The following is a 15,649-nucleotide window of genomic DNA, read 5'->3' on the forward strand; positions in this document are numbered from 1 at the left end:
GCCCATGGCAGTTTAGTGTCCAAGTGGATTACATAGTAATGGGAAGAGGGACTGCCTCTGACATAATCTGATTGGCCTGCTCTTTGATCACTTCCCCTTGAGGTGGGAGCAGCCTTACCAGGTCACAGAAGATGACAAGCAGCCACTCCTGATGTGATCTGATAGACTAAGATCAGAAGGAAGGAGAGGAGAACCTCACCTATCAGTGGACTTGGGGAGGGGCATGTGTGAAGAAGTGGGTGAGAGGGTGGGATTGGGAGGGGAAAAAGGTGGGGCCTGTGGGGGGATACAAAGTGAATAAAGTGTAATTAATAAAAAAAGTAGAAATAAAACAGCATTTACAAATGAAAACAGACTTTGCGAACTTTACATTTTAAAGTTTGAATACTTTTCTATTTTTTCCTGCTCATCCTATATCCTTTGGTAATTGTATAGGAGCAGATTTGGTTATGATATTAGGAGCGGTTTGATCATCAAGTGATGTGAACTGTGGGTTGCCATGGAGACTCTGTATGTTTGAGGAGGCCCCTCCCTTTCTAGTATATGCCCTTTGTCTCTCCATCTTCACTCTGTTAAGATAATGTGTGCCCACTGGGGGCTCAGCCAACATAGCATAGCAGAAATACAGATGCAGGAAAAAGTTTACTGAGAGAAATAAATGTATAAAATCCATCTAGTAAAAAAGAAAAATGAAACACCGGGACATGGATGGAAGCTGAGTTTCTTCAAGGAAGGTACAGTATGCTGTTGAACCTAGAACTGACTGAATGACAGGGCTCCATAATGATCTAGAAAAAAACCCTCTTATTAAAGCATGGATTATACAATTTACTCATGTCTGTAAAATATGTTCCAGATTTATGTTTTCTTAAGTAATTGGGTAATTCAGTACTAACATTTCAAATCATCATGACTGATTAAACATGTTCCATCAATGCTTCAAATCTAAAACAGGTGCTTGGGGTGGGACATGAGTTAATATTTATTTGCATTTCACTGCCAAGGAAACCTAGACTCCTGGAGATGATCTTATTTGCTTTGGTGCAGTGCATGGGACAGAAAGTTCTAAAATGCATTAGAAACAAAGTAATGGGCAAATGGATTGAGCAGGCCTTTCCATCTGATGAAAAGATACAAAGACCAGTAAGCTCATGAATTTGTAATTAGGCAATAAGAGGATGCCTGTGAAAACCGGAAAGAGCTGTCACTTCACACCTTTATGATAAAGATTCACATACTGTATAAATACATTATAACTTGTATACCAATAATCTGAAAGATACAAAGAAATGAAAGGTTACAGATGAGTTACCCTGCTTACTTAACTAAAGCTTCCTAGAGTTAATCCGAGAAGAATATTATTTAAAAGATTAATGTATAACTTGACTTCCATTCATGTGTATACAGATACATAGAAGATAGAAGGATGGATAAAAAGGCAGACAGACAGATAATTTGATGGAGAAACAGATTAGATAGATGGGTGATGAACAATGTTATGAAGGTCCTCGGGATTATGCTAATAGAAACAACAATCTGAAATATCACTAGGAAGAAAATTGCAAGTATCAGAGAACAAAATATGAGCTCCGAACCAAAGAAAGTTAACAATCAAACAATCCTGTTATATCTGTATTAAATCTCTATTTTACTTCTCTTTATGCTGTGTGGGTGACGCTTCCATATGCAAGTTTCCATGCTAAACACAAACAGACAAAAATGTTCTCTACAAAGTTCTTGAGTTTAGAAAACATCAGGCATGTTCATTCAGTCATAGTTTCTAGAGAACTACTGGTAATCAGAAACAAAAAGAAATAAAAGTAGGTGGTGCAATTATTATTTTTTAGATTATGAAGCAAAATTTGCTATCAAAACTTCCTTAGCAATTGATTTTGGTCCCCTCAGTACTGCCTTTGATAATGCCACCATACTCTGCATGCAGTGTTCAAGTGCCAGCATCAAAAAATATGTGCATCACCACTGTACACATTCAGGTTTTGATAATCATAAAGTAAAACTTGAAGAGCAAGAAATTAGGATGGAAAGAAGTTTATTGGATTCAGAATTTCTGAGTCTGAAGACGCAAGATTGGCTAGTTCTATTGACCTTTGCTTCTAGCCCTCTCTTGTATCTCTCAAAGAGGTAAGATCATGGCACCAGGAGCTTAGGTTGGTTGGTAGTCATAGCATCTGCAAGCAGGAATCTCTAGAGCAGTTGGTGGTCACTTTTCCCTATGACAACTCACCCTAGTACAAGCTCAAGAGTTCTATAAATGCCATCTAATTCATTTAAAAGGCAGCTTTCCCAGTTTCATAAAGACATCCTCCAGACCCTCTTCATGAAGACTACACTGTCTCTCAGCTCTGCACCGTCAACCATAAAACAGATGAAACTGTAGCAATTAAAATCCCTAGTATTCAGTCTGTAAACTTTTTGGGCTAATCTAGGCTACATAGTGAGCTCCTAGCCAGCCTCAAAAGTATTACATAAAGTCATGCATTAGACTTAAATCCCTAATAAGACACCAGCCATTCATTAGGAAAGCAAATGGTGTTTATATTTAGAATCCTCATTAGTAATTATGAAACCATGTACTGAAAATGTTAATGATTATTTGGCCTTTAAAAAAACCCAGGGTGCACTACATTAAATTTGAGTAATTTAGTGTCTTAATAAGCAGTGACTTCACTCACTTTTATGTGGCAAAATTTTGAAAACAACAAAAATACTCCACTATTTTTTACATGCTAAAATACTGTAATTGTTTTTTAAAATGAAAACATTTTTTAACTAAAGGTTACAGCATACTTTTATAGATATAAGTTGACACCACAAAAATCTTGGTAATCTGTGGAATATTCCAAACTCTGAAAAGAGACTTTTGGTTTTGTTTTAAAAGCAATAGGCATAGAGCTTGACCAAAGAGTTCTTGTTGGACTTGGATCTCAGTGTTTCTTTGACATTGGGTGACCTCTTTTGTAAAATGAAAAAAATAAATAAATAAATCTTCTGTGTTCTCTGAAAATCTTCCCATGAAAAGTTAACATTTTATCTTCCATATACCAAAAGATAACTAGTTCCTCACAGGAACCAACTGATATGATGTTGTGATGTAGCAGGTTAAATGATACTTGACATGTAAAAAACAAGGACACTAAGTGTCATTATTGCTAGGGTAACATATGTAATAGGGGCTGTGTCCAGAGGAGAAAAAGTGAACACAAACACTGAAAGATATCCTAGTGGATGTTCTAACCTAATCATCTAAATTAGTCTCAATTACTATGCTTTGAAGTAAGATAAAGACAAAGAGATAATAACAATACAGATTCACTGACATACAGGATTTTGGCATAGTTTTTTTTCAGGACTTTTCCAAGTAGAAACATTTTAAGCTCATTAAAATTAAAATATGTGAATATAGATTTTTTTATTGTGGCTTTAGTTAACACATACAATATCTTTTTCTTCTGGACTTTCAAGTTTGACATTTTGGTGTTAAAACTTTCAATCAATATCTTTCAATTGTAGGTATCAAGTTCTAAAACCTAAACTTTGGTACCTAAATCTTTCTTTGATTAAAGCCATGTCCTTGAAAACACTATAGAGAAAGCCTGTGATTATCATCAATGAAAGTATTCTCTTGTCTTTGAAATGAGTACTTTATGATTCAATTTAATGCCATCTTCATCCCAAGTTCACAGTGTGATTTATGAAGCATGATTATCACCTAAATTGGGAGCACAATGAAATATTCATTCCAAAAAAATTCATCATTTTTCTAGTGTATTTTAGATACGTGATAATTACTTTTAGATGCCAACTTGATTGGGCCATGGAATGCTCAGATACTTGGTAAAACATTTCTCTTGGCAGTTCTGTGGCAAAGCTTCTGGGTGTGGTTAAGTAACATTAAATATAGGTGCAATTGCTCTATAAGTGATACATACCTCCTTCTTTGTAGGTCTCATCTAATCAAGGCTCCTCTGCGCAAGATAAAAGTTTTCAGAATTGTTCAGCAGACTGTCCTTGGATAGTGGCTCTTCATAGTTCACAAAGTTTCAGACTGCACTCAAATTTGTCATTAATTATCTTGGGTCTCTGAGCTGCTAAAAGCCTACCTGGCAGATACTGGGCTTACCAGTCTCTATAACCACGTGAGTGAATCCATCTACCTGTATATCTATTTCTATCATAAATCTATCACCACCATTTATTGCCTATCATCTACACATTATTTATCCATAATCTATCAACTATTCATCTATTGCTTATCATGAACATATCTTTCCTTCCATCTGTCACCAACCTAGTGTCTATCTATATCTCTGTCTACACTCCCTTTCCCTTAAGAGTCCTTGAAAACTCATTTCTATGTTCTGAAAATGTTAGAGAAACATATCTTCAGGAAGCATTTGCCAATTTTTCCTGGTGCTTCTGGAACTGTCAATAAATTTGGTCTAAAGATAGTAATGGCAGTTACTAGAAGTAAACAGAAAGCCATGATCTGACAATCAAGACACACAAAATTCACCATGGAATACCCTTAGTCAAATACAAAACGTGAGGGACTAGATGACAGATAACAACACCTTAGGATAGTTTATATGACAGGATTTAAGTTAGACAGGCTGGTTGTTACTCATGTATATGGCAAAAGTAAATAAGAAAATGGTGACATTAGGGACTTGAATTCAAATACTCCACAAATGTCCTGAAAGCTGCATTTTCTATCAACGAGGACACCTGTATAGCCTGGGTGCTATATTGAATTAAAAGAAGATTCTGAGCTGAACACAGACATTAATTCATTTTGTCTTGTCAACAGATGTGGTCTGACCAGATGCTTCAAACTCCTGTCTCGTGAATTTCCCACCATCATGGATTCTAGCCTTGAACTGTGAGTCAAAATAAATTCTTCTCCTTCCTTAGGGTTTTTGTTGTTGTTGTTGTTGTTCTGTTTGGTTTGATCAGGTATTTTGTCAAAGCCATAAGAAATGCAACTAATGCAATATCCTATCATACAAATCAGATGAGTATAATTGAGTACACTCATCTACCCTCATTTTTCTTCTTCTCATTAGTTCCCATTTCGCATAGACAGTTCTGCTTTTAGGCCTTTTGTGCTGTAGAGAGAATAACTTATGTATTGTATGGATGCATTGCCTATCAATTAAAAACCTACAGCCTATATGAAAGTGTGAAGTAGAAGGTGGGATATCTGGCCTGAAAAGAATGCTTGGACAGAGCCAGATGCATGAGATTCACCCAGAAACATGTGAGGACAGAAGCATGTTACCTGAGCAGAAGTAACCAGCCACATGGCAGAATGTAAATATAAATGTGTTATTTTAAGTTATGAGCTAGTTAGAGAAGAGCCTAGCTGTGTGCCCTAGGTATGGAAAAATATATTTTGAGTCTCATGAGTCATTATTCTGGGAGCTTGTGGCTGGAATGAAAAATATACATCTGTATGACATTATGCTCTCTCTTCACTTTCTTCCTCTCTCTTTCTCTCTCTCTCTGTTTAACTATATAAAATCTAGGAACTGCAAATGAGGGTAATCATTATATTTTTCTTTCTAAAACTAGGTTAATTTCCCCTGTTTTCTTTATCAGTTGTTGATAGCTTGTTGTTGAACATGCTCGTGTCATAGCTTAGCTGTTGTGTAAAACACAGCAATATGTATCAGTGTCAAGTTTTTCTGAGTAATTCTGGCTTGGAGGCCTTTGAGAGAATACCCAAAAGTGATAGGATGGATCATATGATACAGCTGTTCTTACATATTTTTTAGGATCCTCCCTACTGATTTTAAGAATGGTTACACCAGTTTACATATTCACATACAGTATATGTGTTTTCCAAATCCTCACCTCTGTTTTTGGTTATTTGTTTTTAGAGTGACTGTCATTTTGACTAGGGTGAGGTAGCAGCTCAGTGTCCTTCACATTTATGTCTCTCTGATGGCCAGAGAGGTTGAGCATCAGTGATGTTGAGCACCGTCAAGGTTGGGTATCAGCAAGAATGGGCATCAGAGAAATTGAGTATCAGTGAGGATGGGAATCAGCAAGGCTGAGCATCACCGAGGTTGAGCATTTTTATAAGCATTTTTATAGTTTTAATTATAACTTATTCACTTTGTATCCCAGCTGTATCCCCCTCCCTCATCCCCTTCCAATTCTGCCCTCCCTCCCTCTTCTCCTCCTTTCCCCTACCCCCATTCACTGATAGGGTTGGCCCTCCTCCCCTTCAATCTGATATTTTTTAATGTTCATTGGTCATTTGATTTCATCTCTTAAGAACTGATTGTTTCTTTAGCCCATTATTGATCAGCATATTTGGTTTCTTTAGTGTTTTTGGTTCTTTGAATAGTCAACAATCCTCAATCAGATGCAAAACTAATCATTTAAATAGCCTTATTTTTCCATCTCAAGTAGAGAAGATAAACTTCATAGACAGTGTGTTTGCTTTTCAGGAAAGGAGTAAGCCCTAAGTGGGACTGAATTCAAGCCTATGATTTGTGCATAAACCACTCTCAACCTGAGAACTTTCAACTAACAAAACTGCTTACAGTTTTATTTTATCTTTAAGCTGGGTTATTTTAAAACTTATACTCTCAGTAGATGGTGTGTGTGTGTGTGTGTGTGTGTGTATGTGGTGTGTCTATGTCTGTATACGTAGTGTGTGTCATATTGTGTCTATGTGTGTGGGCAGATGAGCTCCTTTTAACTTAATTCCACAGTTAGCCCTCTATATTGCAGCTAGACAAACACAGTCTCATTATTATTAAAACTATAGGCTCTAGAATAATATTTAGCTTATTATTATCTATTATTACTTTATACTATAGATGATTGTGGTTTATTACAGGTAAATGAGTCTAATGACACTGCTTCTGATATGTTATCATTAATACTTCTTCACAGAAATTTTTCATGAAAAAGTTTACATGTGCACATGTTTGTGAAGAGGTGAATCTATAGTGTGTGTGTGTGTGTGTGTGTGTGCGTGTGTGTGCATGTGTGTGTGTCCATGTGTTTGGCTTTATGTTGCACATTAAAGAAGCAAGATGTAGTGGGCAGAAAGGCAATGAATGTTGAGTGATGCTAACCTTTCAAACTGCTCATCATGGACTGCAAAATGCTAGGAATATTTCCATTCCCAATATCGTCACTCATGAAGTTGATATTCAAAGTCCATCGCAAAGTAAAATGATGTGATGAATATTCTCAAAAAGTCCAAAAAAGTTTCATGCTTTAAATTTTTTTATTCGAAAAAAGAGAATTGACTTAAGAGCCGGCGTATGTGTTTGAAGGAGCAGTTAAGTGGGCCTTTCATTATAAAGATAATTACACCTTAGGCTTCTTCCATAACCGACTTTGTTCCTACAGCAATGACTTTATCTTCTCATGGGCTTTTAGGCAAAATATCTGAGGATCTGTCAATTAGTCCATATCTTTGTTACATTTTTTTCTCTGTAAAAATTTAGCATAATTTTAAGAAGAATGAAGAAGCGAAGACATTTGTTAGATATTGAAATGTAAATCTACATGCCCTGTAAGGTCACTGGTACCTTCAAAAGACCTAAGAAAACCAAATAAATATGGGTCACCTTTTGAACATGCATAAGCACAGATAAATAGCGTATTTTCTCACTGTTCAGAAAGAGAAATTCTCAATCCAGCTTTATTACTTGCCTTTGGAGAAGGACTGCCAGCCAGTTTAAATTGTGAAAATATTTATTAGGGAAAAAAATATCATGCTTTTATAGTTTTGATTGAGGGCTGTTAAATTAGTACTATATAATAAAACCACTCACAAGCAAACATTTGTGCTTTGAAAATAGAAACAGTTAGGGTCAGAAGTGGTGACCCATGCCTGGCCTCTCATCGCCACATTTGAGAGGTGGAGACAGGCAGATTATGAATTCAAGGTCAGACTAGGCTTAAAAGGGAGAATCTATATTATGAATGTGGAAAAAATGAAACCTAAAAAACAAAATGAAAGTAGGTAGATGTGTCAGATGTTCAGTGTAAAAGTTCGCTAGGCGCTAGTCTAATCTAAACCCTTTATATCGTACAAAGCACTTCCTAGGAAAGGTGTGCATTGCTCATCTCTAGAGTCTCTGTGACAAAAGGTCCAAGAGAAGCAGCTGAAGGAAGGTTTTTTTATTTGGCTCATTGTCTCAGAAGCATCAGTTCACCATGGCAGGAGCTCACAGCACAGTAGAGGTGTCCCCGTGATGGCTGCCAGAAGTAGACTCCTTTCCACCTGGGTCCCCAGCTCATGCAGGGGTACCTCCACATTTATGATGGGTCTTTGTTGCTCAGTTAATCCTCTCAGAAGCATTGTCAGGACACATAGAGATGTACATCTCGGTCTCCTAGAAGACGCTACATGTTGCCAAGCTCCGTGATCACTAGATATGGACCGTAAGAGGCACAGGGACCTGCTAGCAATATTTCCTTTCCCAATCCCGCCACTTATGTGGTTGATATTCCAAACCTATCTCAAAATAAAATGACTTGAGGAATGCTCTCAAAAAATGATGGTAGGATAAACATCATTTTAAATTTATTTTTTTGTGTGCTCTTATCTTTATTTTCCTTGCACTCATTATACTGAATGCTACAGTAAATCATGGGTAGCTTTTCAAGGCACAAGACCGAAGAAATTTGGCACTCCTGTTTCTGAACTGATTGTTATCACTTATGTCTTTTTCAATTCCATTCCAACCATGTAATTTTACATACTTGTCTCTAAGAGTTAAATAAGCAAAGTCTATGTCCACTTACAGCAAATAGAATTGGTAAATATCAGTAAAGCAGTTTTGTTTCAGCATCCTATGGTCTGGTCAAAATGGCATCTTTCCTGTGATTACATGTTACTCATTTCCTAAAGGAGATAGGTTTTTACCAAAGGTGCTTATTTCTTTCCTCAGACATGCTTCAGAAAAGAAGTTAAGATGTTTGAAGATGAGAGGTTAATTGAATTTGACGGAAGTTTTTGTCAGGTCAGGAAAAATATGTTGACTAAGTATTCTATAGTACTGGGACACCGCTCAGAGCAGTGACTCACAATGAGAGGGAGGGTCTACATTTAGCTGGGTGTGTACAGCCATCTGAAGGCTAACACAAATGACTGTGCACTTGAACCTCAGGCAACCTACTGAAGAGTATCTGGGAAAACATAATCTTCAAAGCTTTTCTGAGAAGCGCATGTGTCAAGTGATCGCTTTAACCTTTCAAAGTCACTGAACAGCAGTGCTTTGCTGATAGGTATCCTAACCTGTTTCCCTGCCAAACGAACCATGAGGCTGAGCATTGGTGTACATTATGTGACTGAATATAAGTTATTTCTGTATGGGGTAGGTCTTAAAAAAACAGTTTAGAGTTTTTGCTGTTTGTTGGAGACAAGAGTTTCTTTATGTAGCCCTGGCTGTCCTGGAACTTGCTCTGGAGACCAGGCTGGCCTCAGACTCACAGAGATCTGCCTGCTTCTGCCTCCAGGGTCCTGGGGTTAGAGTCATGTATAGCCACCACCTGGCTGGCTTAGTTTCATGATGAAATTAATTGAATTTTGTTTCTTAAGTTAGCTACAAACAAGCTCCAGACTCAGTTTCTATAGGCTATTCACAATGATTTAAATACTGTATGTTCATCAGAAAAAAATTAATTTCCATTCATTTTAAAATTTTGTGCCTACTAGTCAGAAAGTAAATGTGATAGGTATTTATGAAAGATAATAATGAGTAATCTTCCAAGACAACATTAGCTTTTGTCTGCCTTGGTAATTTGACCAAAAGGGTCATAATTCCCTATAATTAATTGTCAAGAACATTCCACTCTGTTGCTTTCATGGTTAAGTGACCGTATTTAAGATCAGCATAAGGGAATATGCATATTTTTGTTTTGTGTTTGGTTTGAACAAGTAAGTCCTGTAAAATATCAGCCAATTAAAAAAATCAGGACATTTCATATAAATGTTAGGTTATTCTCTTCTTGCATCCCTGGCGAATCTCACAGTATGTGATTCTCCGTGGTTGGTGGTCACAGAAGAACTTTGGAAAGTTTTGTTTTTAAAACATCTGAATTACCCATAGCCTAAACCTTTTATGATACATGAGTTGATTATCGATTTCATACCTCATCCTCTTAGGCATATACCTGAGGACTCTCTGTAATCAAATCTTAAAGATTCGCAGTAAAGGAAGATTCCCATGGTGTACAAATAAAATGTGTAGATGAAATCTCAGCCTTTCTCTAGTTCTGCTTCTGTTACTCACCCATCTGTTGCAGAGATATGATTATCTGCAAGTGACGCTGCCCTTCCACTGAGTTTACAGCTGTTCGGATGTCTTAGTCCACCGTTTGTGTTTTTAGTTGTTTTCTGTTTGAACAAGAGTTGCCATTGCCCGTACACTTCAGCTGTTCAGTCTACCAAATAGTTAAGCCTGAGGTCAGGCACAGAGGTCAGAAGGACTTGAAGAGGCTATTCTTACCACCAATAGAGCAGTTGCTGTAAAGATGCTTCATGTGCATCCATAGTTCTTGCGTAGAAGTATTTTATGTCTGCCATGTACTCACTCAGCAAGACACATTACACATTAGACACTCTGTAACAAACACATCTTTAAGTGTATTGTCCTATGACATCACTGTATAGATATTTTATTCTGCTACTGCATTAAAGAATTTCAGGTGGACTTTCTGTTTTTATTTCATATGAATGGAAACAGTAAGAAGAATCCTCCATTAAGATCCCAGAGTCCTTCCAAATGCTCCCCAACACAATGGGATTGTCATGAGAAATTCACTGCTTCTCTCTAAGTCTGCCCTCTAGTACATGAGACCGAGCAATGTGCCATGGCACGTCAGCCTTTGCCAGGTCGTTTCTGTACGTGAAACCTGACTCAACGAGTCCTTGACTGGACTTTAAAAGAAGCCAAATCAATTTTAGAAGTTCTGCAGATTACTCACACGTTTGTGATGTGGGCCTCTAGATCCTTGTAGATAGAGGGTACCTTGGGTTATCAGGGAGAACCTTTGGGATGTGCTACCTTAACATATCACCAACGCTAGGCAGAACCTGAAACCTAGACCCACCACAGACATTTCTGTCCTTTTAAATAACTCTCTCCCATCAGTGTGTTTGAGGAATGCCTAGATTTATAGCTTCCTTTGCTTCTGTAATTAATAAAACGTTGTGTCACTGCTTCCTCCATGCAGCATGTCGACAGACGATATGGATGCCTGCTCCTGGGTCATAGGCATTCATATTTGGCTAAGAATAAATGGTCTTGAGTGCTATATTTTATGTATGTTGACTGTACATATTTCCACTTTAGCTTCTTTTTAATAATAACTGAAACCCAGAAAGCCTCTTACTTCAAAGGAGCTCAGGGTATCATGAATTTGAATTGTTTTGTTTTATATTTGGTTTCTTCTGCCTTTCTGATCTTCCACTGAGAACCATTCCTCCTAGTCAAATACAATTCAATGCTGTCCTTTGAGAATGAAGTTCACCTCAGTTAGATAAAGGACCAAACCATATCCCTTGCTAGTTTAAAGTGTTCTTAACTAAAGTATCAGAAATTCTATGACCACAATAGAACCCAGGTCTCTAAGAGCTTTAGACCACTCGTTCTTCTTGTTCCCTTTTGTTTCATCTATGTTCCTTTCTATTTACAGGACAAATGTATTCTAGTCTGGCCCCACCCAACATTTGATTAAGGTTCAATGTTATTTTCTTCTGATAACCAGTTTCCTTTCATCTTCGTGTGATGTATTAGTTGTTCTAGCTTTTGAATATTCTTGCATGTTGCCCTCTGCACCCTCTCCTGGTACTGGAGTCTTTCCATTTCGAGAAGGCAGAAAGATATCTTCACTGATGATGTGTGCTTCAATGATGGGTAGATGAAAATGGATCTGTGTTTTGTGAATGTGTAGATGGAAGGAGGCTTCTAAGGGCCCTCATTTTATCATGAAGTGTCAACACTTATAAAACCTCTCTCTTAGGGTTTTTATTGCTGTGAAGAGACAACATGATCACAACTTTTATAAAGGAAAGCATTTAATTTGGTCTGGCTTGCAGTTCAGAGGTTTAGTCCATTATTGTCAGGGTGGAAGCATGGCAGCACAGAGGCAGACATGATGCTGGAGAGGTATCTGAGAGTTCTACATCTAGATTAGCAGGCAGCAGGAAGAAAGAGGCACACTGGGCCACACTTTATCATAGGAGGCCTCCAAGACCAACCCCACAGTAACACACTTCCTCCTGTAAGGCAACACCTACTTCCACAAAGCCACGCCTACTCCAACAAGGCCACACCTCCTAATAGTGCCACTCCCCATGGGCCAACCATTCAAACACAGGAATCTATAAAGGCCATTTCTATTCAAACCACAACACCCTAATGTATGTTCATTACAAGCAAACTTTCAGAGTGCAGAGTCTTTGCTAAAATATTAATGGAAAATCTCCATACATAATCCCTACCTCTGTGTTTGTGTATGTGTGAGTGTGTAACTTAACTTGCTAAAAACTGGAGGCTGTTAGATTTTCCGATCAGTATTAATGAGAATTAAATGTAAATTTAGAGAGACTTCAAGCTACTTTTCAATGTGTTTAAGTCATCAGGAGAGACTGTTTGACCCTATAACATATTTGTTTTGAAAGGACCTTATGCATTTTAATTAGCAAGTTCATTATGTGATATTCTAAGAAATAACTCAGCACAAATAACATCCACAGATGAAACCTCCATGGAATATGCTAAAGAGCTGGGGGAGACACAGAACTCTGTTGCATGTCTAGTAAATATTCATGGACACTTTTGTAGTTCTGTTAGGCAAGTCTGAGGGCACACCGTTTCCTCCGCACTTCATCTGCATGCAAATGTTTCTCATAATGATTTTTTATTGCACTTATCAGAACACATTCATCGATCATAACAAGCAGGTGCCCGGAAGATGCTATAACTCTTCAGCTTTCTCAGCACCTTTGAGATGATAGACTGAAAGATGACAGCAGCCTTGGATGAAAAGATTACTTCAGATGACAATTTCAACAGAGCTGGAGCATACATGTTCATTCCAGATGTTTCCACCTCTCCCTATTCTTTATTGTGATGTTAGTGTAAAAACACAGGAAAGATCCAACAGGGCTCAGAGATCAGGTCATTGTAGGGATCTTTCTAGGTTGCAGAGAGTCAGTAAGAGCAGCAGCCGAAGCCTTCTGGGTAACGGGAGAGCAAGAAATGTGAAGAGGAGCTCAGTGTTTCCTGAGCAACTACTGTCTGCCATGTAGTAGGCTACCATTCTCATTAGCATAACGCAGGGAGCATGGGCAGGATGATGTCAAATTAGTCCACACTCATATTCTGAGGGACAGGACAGGAATTTCTACTTCTAACTCCACACCTTGAGACCTGCTCCTCATCATGTTGGTGCTCCTGTTAGACAGACATAAGACCACCCATGGAATGGAATGGCATTTGAACAGTGGGGACTGAAAGGCATCAAGTTGGATCAGCAGAACATTAAAGTTAGGAGCACAGTGTGTTTTCTGCAAGCACATGCTTTCTCTATCCCTTTAATTACAAAATTTGGAATGCCATAAAATAATGCACTATTTTTCTTTTATTTTTGAGTTTATAATATAATGAAACCATTTTCCCTTCCGTTTCCTTCCTCTAAACCTTCCCATATATGCCTCCTTGCTCTTTTCAAACTCATAGCCTCCTTTTTCTTTAACTGTTGTTGTGTACATATATGTATTTGTATATACATCTGATCTTCCATAAACAATTGATGTGCTCCTCCCTGGAGAAAACAAATTTCTCCTACACTTTGCATTTCTTAGTTGCCTTTAGTTCTTTATGTACAGTTGATGCCTTATACACTTTTCCCTGTCGGCTTTGCATGTCCATTGTTGCTGTCCTTGTTCAGTTCATGTTAAGAAGACATTATGGGTGTAGCCTCTGATATTGCTGGGAGACACAATCTCACAGCAAACACTCGATACTCAGGCTATTGCACTCTCTGCCCTGTCTTCAATGTTTCCTGAGCCTTAGGAGCAGGAGTGTATTTTAAATGTATCCACTGAGACTAGGACCCACAACTTTGCATTCTGATTGGTTATTGTTTTCTGTAACCGTCTCCAGCTGTTGCAAATGGAAGTTCATTCATGAGAGGAGAGGACTACACCATTTTTTAATGTGGCTTACACACACACACACAAAAGATAAAAATCCATCCTTTAAATGGCAGACAGTAATTTTTAATTTGAAAAGCTAGAACTTTTATAGTATTAACTTTCTTAAGATCTGCTGCCCATGCAGATTCTAGGATTTTCAGAGTAAATACACCAGCCCGTGGAATCCACCACTACAAGGAACAAAACACAACAGACTGACATCTCTTTAGGGGTGAGAGAATACTGGAACCCTACAGTGGAGGGCTTGTAAGAACTTTGAAGGAGCACTTTCAAAGAGGTAACATTCGTTATCCCTCAAGTGAAGAATATGGATTCCTAGAATTTGTACCAGTTTCTGCGTATCACTTTCTAAGAAAACTTGACAACTCTTTCATTCTTGAGGCTTCATGTATCACAAACACAGGCAGGCTTAGGTGCAAGTTAAGTACTGCATGTGTCTACATTCTAGGTGGTGATGAAATCCACACATGAACCTGCTCCCAGCCACACACTGGCAATGGTATGTTTCCACCTGTGTCTGCCATGCCAGAGTTCTCAAGGGACAAGAGCTTGATTCACTGGGTCTTCAGTGTGAATCCTTAATTCCCCTCCATCCCGAAACACGGCTCTCCTATAAGAGTGGGCACGGAGCCAGCTTGAGTGCTAACATCAGAATTGCTCTACCAGGTAGAGAATGCCATTGTGGCCGAGTGGCCCCAGATGTGGGACGATGTGAAGGATTCCGACCAGGTGACCAGCATGAATTCAGATGGCAGTTCCCTTCCAATTGTGCAGCCCAGTTGGAACTGAGCGCTGCAGTCAGCTGAGGAGGCAACGGCAGGTGCGTGAGGATTAAGTGAGTTCTCTTCAGTTGAGTGTCAACATTGGCTAGTGTAGGTTGCAGGAATCCCCTGAGGTCTTCTCACCTGCAGAAGGTAAGGCCCTGCTGCAGCCATGAGACATGGCAGCTCTGAGGATATTTTCTTCCTCTTTTTAGAAAACATTTATTTATTCACTTTACATCCTGATTGCAGCACCCCTTTCCTCCCAGTTCCCCCCTCCCCACATGCCCCTTCTCCCCGTTCTTCCTTCCCTACTCCTTACAGAAGAGGGAGGTCACCCATGGGGAGCAACCCGCCTGGCACATTACCTGAAGTACTAGGTTTCACCTTTCCCACTGAGGTCAGCCCAGTTAGGGGAATGGTATCCAAAGAGATGCATCAGAGTCAAAGAGAGCCCCTCCTCCAGTTGTTGGGGAATCCTTAGGCTGCTGTTGAAGTTCTCCATGTCTTTCAAAGTTCTAGAATCTCCTTCATAGTTCATACAAGGCCCTCTTGTAGGGCTTCACCCTTCAATGTTTAAGACATTTTCTGTCGGTTACTTTTGTTTGTTTGTTTCTTGTAGAGATGTTCACTATGATTGGCTGTGTTTATTTAGCCATCCTGGAATCCA

The sequence above is a fragment of the Meriones unguiculatus genome, chromosome 16, assembly GCF_030254825.1.
Source record: "Meriones unguiculatus strain TT.TT164.6M chromosome 16, Bangor_MerUng_6.1, whole genome shotgun sequence".
NCBI lineage: Eukaryota > Metazoa > Chordata > Mammalia > Rodentia > Muridae > Meriones > Meriones unguiculatus.